The following is an 8,339-nucleotide window of genomic DNA, read 5'->3' as shown; positions in this document are numbered from 1 at the left end:
TACGGGGACTTGCTTCCATTCAGCCACGAGCATTAGTGAGGTTGGGCGATTGGCCTGGCTTGCAGTCTGTGTTCCAATTCATCCAGAATGTGTTCAATGGGGTTGAGGTCAGGACTCTGTACAGGCCAGTCAAGCTCTCACACACCGATCTCGACAAACCATTTCTGTATGGACCTAGCTTTGTGCACAGGGGCGTTGTCATGCTGAAACAGGGAAGGGCCTTCCCCAAACTTTTGCCACAAAGTTGGAAGCACAGAATCGTCTAGAATGTCATTGTATGCTGTAGCTTTAAGAACTTCACTGGAACTAAGGGGCCTAGTCCTGAAAAACTGCCCCAGATCATTGTTCCTCCTCCATCAAACTTTACATTTGGCACTATGCATTCTGGCAGGTAGCGTTCTCCTGGCATACGGCAAACCCAGATTCATCCGTCGGACTGCCAGATGGTGAAGCATGATTCATCACTCCAGAGAAGTGTTTTCACTGCTCCAGAGTCCAATGGCGGCAAGCATTACTCCACTCCAGTCTACGCTTGGCATGGAAACTTATTTCATGAAACTCCCGACGAACAGTTTCTGTTCTTGTGCTGACATTGCCTCTGTGCTGACGTGGCTTCCAGAAACAGTTTGGAACTTGGTAGTGAGTGTTGCAACTGAGGACAAACGATTTTTACACGCTACGAGCTTCAGCACTTGGTGGTCCCGTTCTGTGAGCTTGTGTGGACTACCACTTCGAGCCATTGTTGTTCCTAGATGTTTCCACTTCATAATAACACCGCTTACAGTTGACCGAGGCAGCTCTATAAGGGCAGAAATTTGAATAACTGACTTGTTGGAAAGGTGGTATCCTATGACAGTGGCACATTGAAAGTCACTGAGCTCTTCAGTAAGGTCATTTTTATTGTGTTTTTAGTTAACTAGGCAAGTCAGTTAAGAACAAATTCATATTTTCAATGAAAGCCTACCAGGGAACGGTGGGTTAACTGCCTTGTTCAGGGACAGAATGACAGATTTTTACCTTGTCAGCTCGGGGATTCGAGCCAGCAATCTTTCGGTTACTGGCCCAATGCTCTAACCACTAGGCTATCTGCCATTCTACTGTCAATTTTTGTCTATGGTAATTGCAAGGCTGAGTGCTCCATTTTATACACCTGTCAGCAACGGGTGTGGCTGAAATAGCCAAATCCACTAATTTAACGGAGTGTCCACATACTTTTCTATATATAGTGTATTTGTGTTTAGATGAACAAGATCAGAGCTACCCTTTCCCGCTAGCTTTAGAGTGACTGTGATGTACTCTAAACTATAAAAAATGCTAACCAATCCTCCAGGTCAGTATGATCAATGATTATGCCTAATATGCTTTATATTACTTTGCATGAATGACACAGTATCTCTCAAATTTAAACAATAAGAAATTCCAATACAAAATCATTTGTTTAGCTTCTTTCTATACTGTTGCTGCATGAAATAGCAAACAGAACGTGAATTAGAAGATGACATTTGTTTACTTAATCTTTGTTTACTTCATCTTACTGACGTCGGTAACCCAAGTGATTTTTTTTGGGCCCCCCAAAACATTTTTGTGAAAAAAATATAATTTTGTTATTATTGTTTTTGGTAAAAGAAAGACTGTAAAATCCCCAGAAATTCAGCTAAAAACTAGTTTAATTTCGGAAATCTGTTCCCAAGTATTCCCAAGAATTTAAAAAAGAGAGATTTGTGATTGTTCCTCAATGTAATCAAGGTAAGAAAATTATTGTTATAATCATGTTCTGGCCCGCTGACCATCAGCTTGGCCAAAAAGTGTCAGCAGCTGAATCTAGTTGCCTACCCCTGTTCTACACTGCACCAATGCCTCCATCTTGGCACTCCCCCCACATTGTAAAAAATATTTAGGAAGCTATAGAAATGCATTCATAAATGTCTACCTTTCTTTTGTCACGTTTATTCTATTACAGACACTTAATGCATACTTTTTTATTATATTGTGTGAGCTAAACATAAACATTTCAAATAAAAAAATATATTTGAAAAAATCCTTAAAGTAGCAAGTACTAATGTTACTGTCCTCACTATAACAACCAAAATATTTAAATACATGTAGTGTTGTCCTTGAAACATTTAAATGAAATGCTGTAGAATTCCATTCATTCCTATGGAGGACTGCTTTTCTGAGCAGTACCAATAAGGCTTCAAAGCCTCTCATTGCATGCTATAATCTATTCCCACGTGATGGATTCGACTTCCGCTTTACTTCCCTACTGCAACGCGCTGGTGGGAAACTTACCAGAGTCAATTATTTGAAGACTCAATTTATAAAGACGGGGTGGGTCGGGGGACACTGTGGCTCTGTCCGACGATACCCCCGGACATGGCCAACAAGGCACGATATAACCCCACCCATTTTTCCAAAGCACAGTGGTGTGGGGGCTGTGCTTTTGCGATGTGTGTATGTGGCACCGTGAGAGGCATGGGCATAGGTGTGGCTGAAGGACTCCCAGTGCAGTGTCATGGACAGAGCCACCCTCCTCAGCACAGGAAACAGGTGTGCTCACTTCAGCACCACGGACAGCAGCACTGTGGAAGGCTGCACTACTTTCAGCACCAAGCCAGCTGACGACAGTGCCACAGCGCTGCTCACCCAACACACCTGCTAATTGCTAATCAGGACACCAAGGCATTCCTTTATCAACGGACTAGCACAGAGTGCTGGCTGGAGCACATTCAAGTGGAGCAGTTAGGAAGACACAGCGTGCCTCGTCTCCCACAGACTCCTCAGAAGGAGAGTTATGGACACGCCGACGCAAGAGACTACTGGTGGCTGTCATCTTTAACCACTCTCTTTCCTGAATGGCTTGTGGACTAGAACGCCAGAGACACTAAAAGTAAAAGAATCTGAAACTTTACCTTTTTTGTTGTTGTAGTTTGGCACACACTGCTCTTCCTGCCAGTGACATTTTTTAAATTATGTTTGCAAGCTTACAACAAAATGTACTAAACTTGCGACGGGTGAATCAAAACTATATTCGCAGATGTCGAATCTGTGCGCTCAGTTTTGACTTACCTCAGCCAAAAATGCTGTAGTTTGAAAAAAGCTACACAAGCTCTGGTGGAGAGTTTTTTTTTTTTTCTGACAAATTCGGAGAGGTGTTGAGTAGCAGCAGTGTGTGTGTGTGTGTGTGTGTGTGTGTGTGTGTGTGTGTGTGTGTGTGTGTATATGTGTGTGGAGTCAGCATAAATGTATATGCATTTTATGTGTGAGTGAGTGTCTGTGGGCCCTGTGAGTGTGCATAGTGACAGTGCAAATATTGAAATAAAAGGTAAATAAATATACAAGCTAAACTTGTTAGCTATTTATCAGTCGTATTGCTTGGGGGGAGAAGCTGTTCATGAGCCTGTTGGTGTTAGACTTGACGCACCGGTACCTCTTGCTGTGCGGCAGCAGAGAAAATAGTCGGTGGATTGAGTGGTTGGGGTCTTTGAGGATTTTCTGGGCCTTCTTTTCACACCGCCTAATATAGAGGTCCTGGATTGCAGGAAGCTCGGCCCCAGTGATGTACTGGTTGTCCGCACAACCCTCCTTATCACCATGCAATTGAGGGCGGTGTTATTGCCATACTAAGCAGTGATGAAACCAGTCAATATGCTCTCAATGGTACAGCATGCCAAACTTTTTCAACCTCCTGAGAGGGAATAGGCACTGTTGCGCTTCACGACTGTAGGTGTGTGTGGACCATTTTAAATCTAGTGATTTGGACACCAAGAACTTCAAGCTGGTTATCTGCTCCACTGCCGATGTGGATGCAGTTGCAGAGGGAGGTGTTCAGACCCAGAGTCCTAAGCTTGGTGACAAGCTTGGAGGGGATAATGGTGTTGAATGTTGAGCTGTAGTCAATGAACAGCATTCTCACATAGGTATTCCTCCTATCTAGGTGGGTGAGAGCAGTGAGGAGGGCAATTGAAATTGCTTCATCTATGGCTCTGTTGGGGCGGTATGCAAATTGGAGTGGTTCTAGGCTGGCTGGGATGGTGGAGTTAATGTGTGCCATAACCAGCCTCTCAACGCACTTAATGATTACAGAAGTGAGTGCTACAGGGCGGTAATCATTGTGGCATGAAGCCAGAGTTCTTACAAACAGGGATGATTGTGGTCATTTTGAAACAGAGAGGTTGAAAACTACTGTGATTATGCCAGGCCAGCTGTTCTGTTCATGCACTGAGAACGTGCCCTGGAATACTGTCGGGCCCCATGACCTGATTAAAGATCGTTCTCACATCAGCCTTGGACAGCGAGCTCACCTAGTCCTCTAGGACGGTGATGGCCCTCACACCTGGTTCAATGTTGTTGATGTCAAGGTGTGCATAAAATGCATCTGTTAGAGAGGCATCGTTAGGCAGATCAGAGTTGGGTCTTCCTTTGTAATCAGTAATGGACTGTAGCACCTGCGGCGGGCGTCGGAGCCTGTGTAATAAATTCAGCAAAAAAAGAAAAGTCCCTTTTTCAGGACCCTGTCTTTCAAATATAATGTGTAAAAATCCAAATACCTTCACAGATCATCATTGTAAAGGGTTTAACACTGTTTCCCATGCTTGGTCAATGAACCATAAACAATTAATGAACATGAACCAGTGGAACGGTCATTAAGACACTAACAGCTTACAGACGGTAGGCAATTAAGGTCACAGTTATGAAAACTTAGGACACTAAAGAGGCCTTTCTACAGACTCTGAAAAACACCAAATGAAACATGCCCAGGATCCTTGCTCATCTGCGTGACCGTGCCTTAGGCATGCTGCAAGGAGACATGAGGACTGCAGATGTGGTCAGGGCAATAAATTGCAATGTCAGTACTGTGAGATGCCTAAGACAGAGCTACAGGGAGACAGGATGGACAGCTGATTGTCCTCGCAGTGGCAGACCACGTGTAACAACACCTGCACAGGATCGGTACATCCAAACATCACACCTGCGGGATAGATTCAGGATGGCAACAACAACTGCCCGAGTTACACCAGGAACCCACAATCCCTCCATCAGTGCTTAGATTCTCTGCAATAGGCTGAGAGAGGATGGACTGAGGGCTTGTAGGCCTGTTGTAAGGTAGGTCCTCACCAGACACCACCGGCAACAACGTCGCCTATGGGCACAAACCTATCGATGCTGGACCAGACAGGACTGGCAAAAAGTGCTCTTCACTGACGAGTCACAGTTTTGTCTCACCAGGGGTGATGGTTGGATTCGCGTTTATCGTCGAAGGAATGAGCGTTACACCAAGGCCTGTACTCTGGCGCGGGATCGATTTGGAGGTGGAGGGTCCATCATGGTCTGGGGCGGTGTGTCACAGCATCATCGAACTGAGCTTGTCATTGCAGGCAATCTCAACGCTGTGCGTTACAGGGAAGACATCCTCCTCCATCATGTGGTACCCTTCCTTCAGGCTCATCCTGACATGACCCTCCAGCATGACAATGCCACCAGCCATACTGCTCGTTCTGTGCGTGATTTCCTGCAAGGCAGGAATGTGAGTGTTCTGCCATGGCCAGAGAAGAGCCCGGATCTCAATCCCATTGAGCATGTCTGGGACTTGTTGGATCAGAGGGTGAGGGCTAGGGCCATTTCCCCAGAAATGTCTGGGAACTTGCAGGTGGCTTGGTGGAAGAGTGGGGTAACATCTCACAGCAAGAACTGGCAAATCTGGTGCAGTCTTTGAGGAGATGCACTGCAGTACTTAATGCAGCTGGTGGCCACGCCAGATACTGACTGTTACTTTTGAATTTGAACCCCCTTTGTTCAGGGACACATTATTAAATTTCTGTTAGTCACATGTCTGTGGAACTTGTTCAGTTTATGTCTCCGTTGTTTAATCTTATGTTCACACACATATTTACACATGTTAAATTTGCCGAAAATAAACGCAGTTGACAGTGTGAGGACGTTTCTTTTTTTGCTGAGTTTATGATTCCACCTTATTCCCATAGTGTCCTTTTGCTCATTTGATTACTCTGTAGAGGTTATAGCGGGCCTTGTACTTATTCCTGTCTTTGGCCATAGTATCAGGGTTGTCTTCTGTAACTCTGTGTGCGGTAGCCCTGCTCTTTAGTTTAGCACCAACCTCAGTGTTATTCCGGGGCTTTTGACTTGGGAAGCAGCGAACCCTCACCGTGGGTACAATGTTATAATGAAGCCGGTGACAGAGGTGGTTAGCTCGTTGACATTATCGGCGGAGTCTCAAAACAATATTCCAATCAGCGCTAGCAAAGCAGTCCTGTAGCATACCCTCTGATTCTGTTGACCATTTCTCAATGGAGCGAATCACGGGTGCTTATTGTTTCAGCTTCTGCTTGTAAATAAGAAACAATAAGTAGGGAGTCATGATCTGATTTGCTGAATGGCAGATGAGGTAGGGCCTTGTATGCTTGCTTATAAGTAGAATAGCAGTGGTCTAGAACTTTATTGCACCTAGAGGCATTGGAGACATGTTGATGGAAGCTGGGAATCATGTGTCTTTGTGACGTGAAATTAAAATCGTCGGCAACAATAAAGGCAGCCTCTGGGTATGAGGTTTCCTGCTTGTTTATAGCCTGGTACAGTTTGTTAAGAGGCAGCTTATTTTTATCATCCTGAGGTGGAATGTATACAGCAGACACATTAACAGCTGAAAACTTCCTCAGGAGGTAGAAGGGTCCTCATTTGACCATCAGATATTCCAAGACAGGGGAAAAGTGGCTTGATACTTCCACCGCCCTGAAATTAGCACACCAGTTGGAGTTAATGAAGACGCAAACCCCTGGAGGGCCATACGTCAATACATCATCAGCCTCAATACGTTATCATTAAAACATTTTCATTAAATCAATTTTAATCCAAACTAAAGTTTTGTTGCTAAGGATTCCATGACACGGTTAGTCTTTACGGCTGGGACTGCAAGTTTGTGTTCATTTTTGTGTGTGGATTCCGCGAGTGCTAGCTGGCTGTACTACAGACACCTGTCGTCATCGTGGGAAAGACTCATTGTTATGTTTTCGTAAAACAACTGGTTACAGTAAAGAGCCAATCTGGACACGAAGGAGATCCTGAGGGAAATCAACAAGTACCAACAGCTTTACGCAATGGAGGAACAACATACTCCTTCATGGAACGATCCGACCACCTCACAAAATAACTTTAACCTGACAAGACAATCACATTCAAGGTAAAAATTCACGATTCCAACATGGACTGTCTACTCAGGGAATACAGGGTGATGAAGGAGTCGCTACTAGACATACAAAATCGTAGCATGCATGAAAATATTTTTTTTCTGGGATTTCTGAAGACGCATCCAATAATCCAGTGGGCGTGGTCAGAGAATTCATGCAATTCGCCTTGAAACTTCCTGTAGAGACTGTAAACAAGGTGGCTTTCCACCGAGTACACAGACTTGGAGCTCAGAGCAACAAGACCAAGGGTCCCCAACTGATCATCGCAAAATTTGAAGACTACCAAAAAAAGGAGCTGATCAAAAGCAGAGGAAGGGAGCTTAAAGGGACCAAATTTGGTCTCAATGACAAATTTCCAAGGGAGATAAAATAAACTTTGTAATAGAATGTATCCGGTACAAAGACAACAAAGGAAGGATGGTAGGCGTGCCGTTATCATTGTGGACTAACTCTTTATAGATGGACAGCTATTCCGAGACAGCTCCATAACACTGTGGCTGTACTAAATTCTACAGGCACTTCAGTTTACGGGGGAAAAAAGAAGGTATGGGAACTGTAAAATGGTCTGAACATTATGAAGTGGATATGAACACATACATACTCAATTACATGCTTGCTTACACATACGAACTTATACATACAGTGGGGCAAAAAAGTATTTAGTCAGCCACCAATTGTGCAAGTTCTCCCACTTAAAAAGATGAGAGAGGCCTGTAATTTTCATCATAGGTACACTTCAACTATGACAGACAAAATTTGATTGGCAAATCTGTGCGCTTCACAGATGAAAGCAGGTTCACACTGAGCACATGTGACAGACGTGACAGAGTCTAGAGACGCCGTGGAGAACGTTCTGCTGCCTGCAACATCCTCCAGCATGACCGGTTTGGCGGTGGGTCAGTCATGGTGTGGGGTGGCATTTCTTTGGGGGGCCTCCATGTGCTCGCCAGAGGTAGCCTGACTGCCATTAGGTACCGAGATGAGATCCTCAGACCCCTTGTGAGACGATATGCTGGTGGGGTTGGCCCTGGGTTCCTCCTAATGCAAGACAATGCTAGACCTCATGTGGCTGGAGTGTGTCAGCAGTTCCTGCAAGAGGAAGGCATTGATGCTATGGACTGGCCCGCCCGTTCCCCA

Source organism: Oncorhynchus clarkii, chromosome 12, assembly GCF_045791955.1.
Source record: "Oncorhynchus clarkii lewisi isolate Uvic-CL-2024 chromosome 12, UVic_Ocla_1.0, whole genome shotgun sequence".
Lineage (NCBI taxonomy): Eukaryota > Metazoa > Chordata > Actinopteri > Salmoniformes > Salmonidae > Oncorhynchus > Oncorhynchus clarkii.
Note: the sequence above shows the minus strand (reverse complement) of the source record.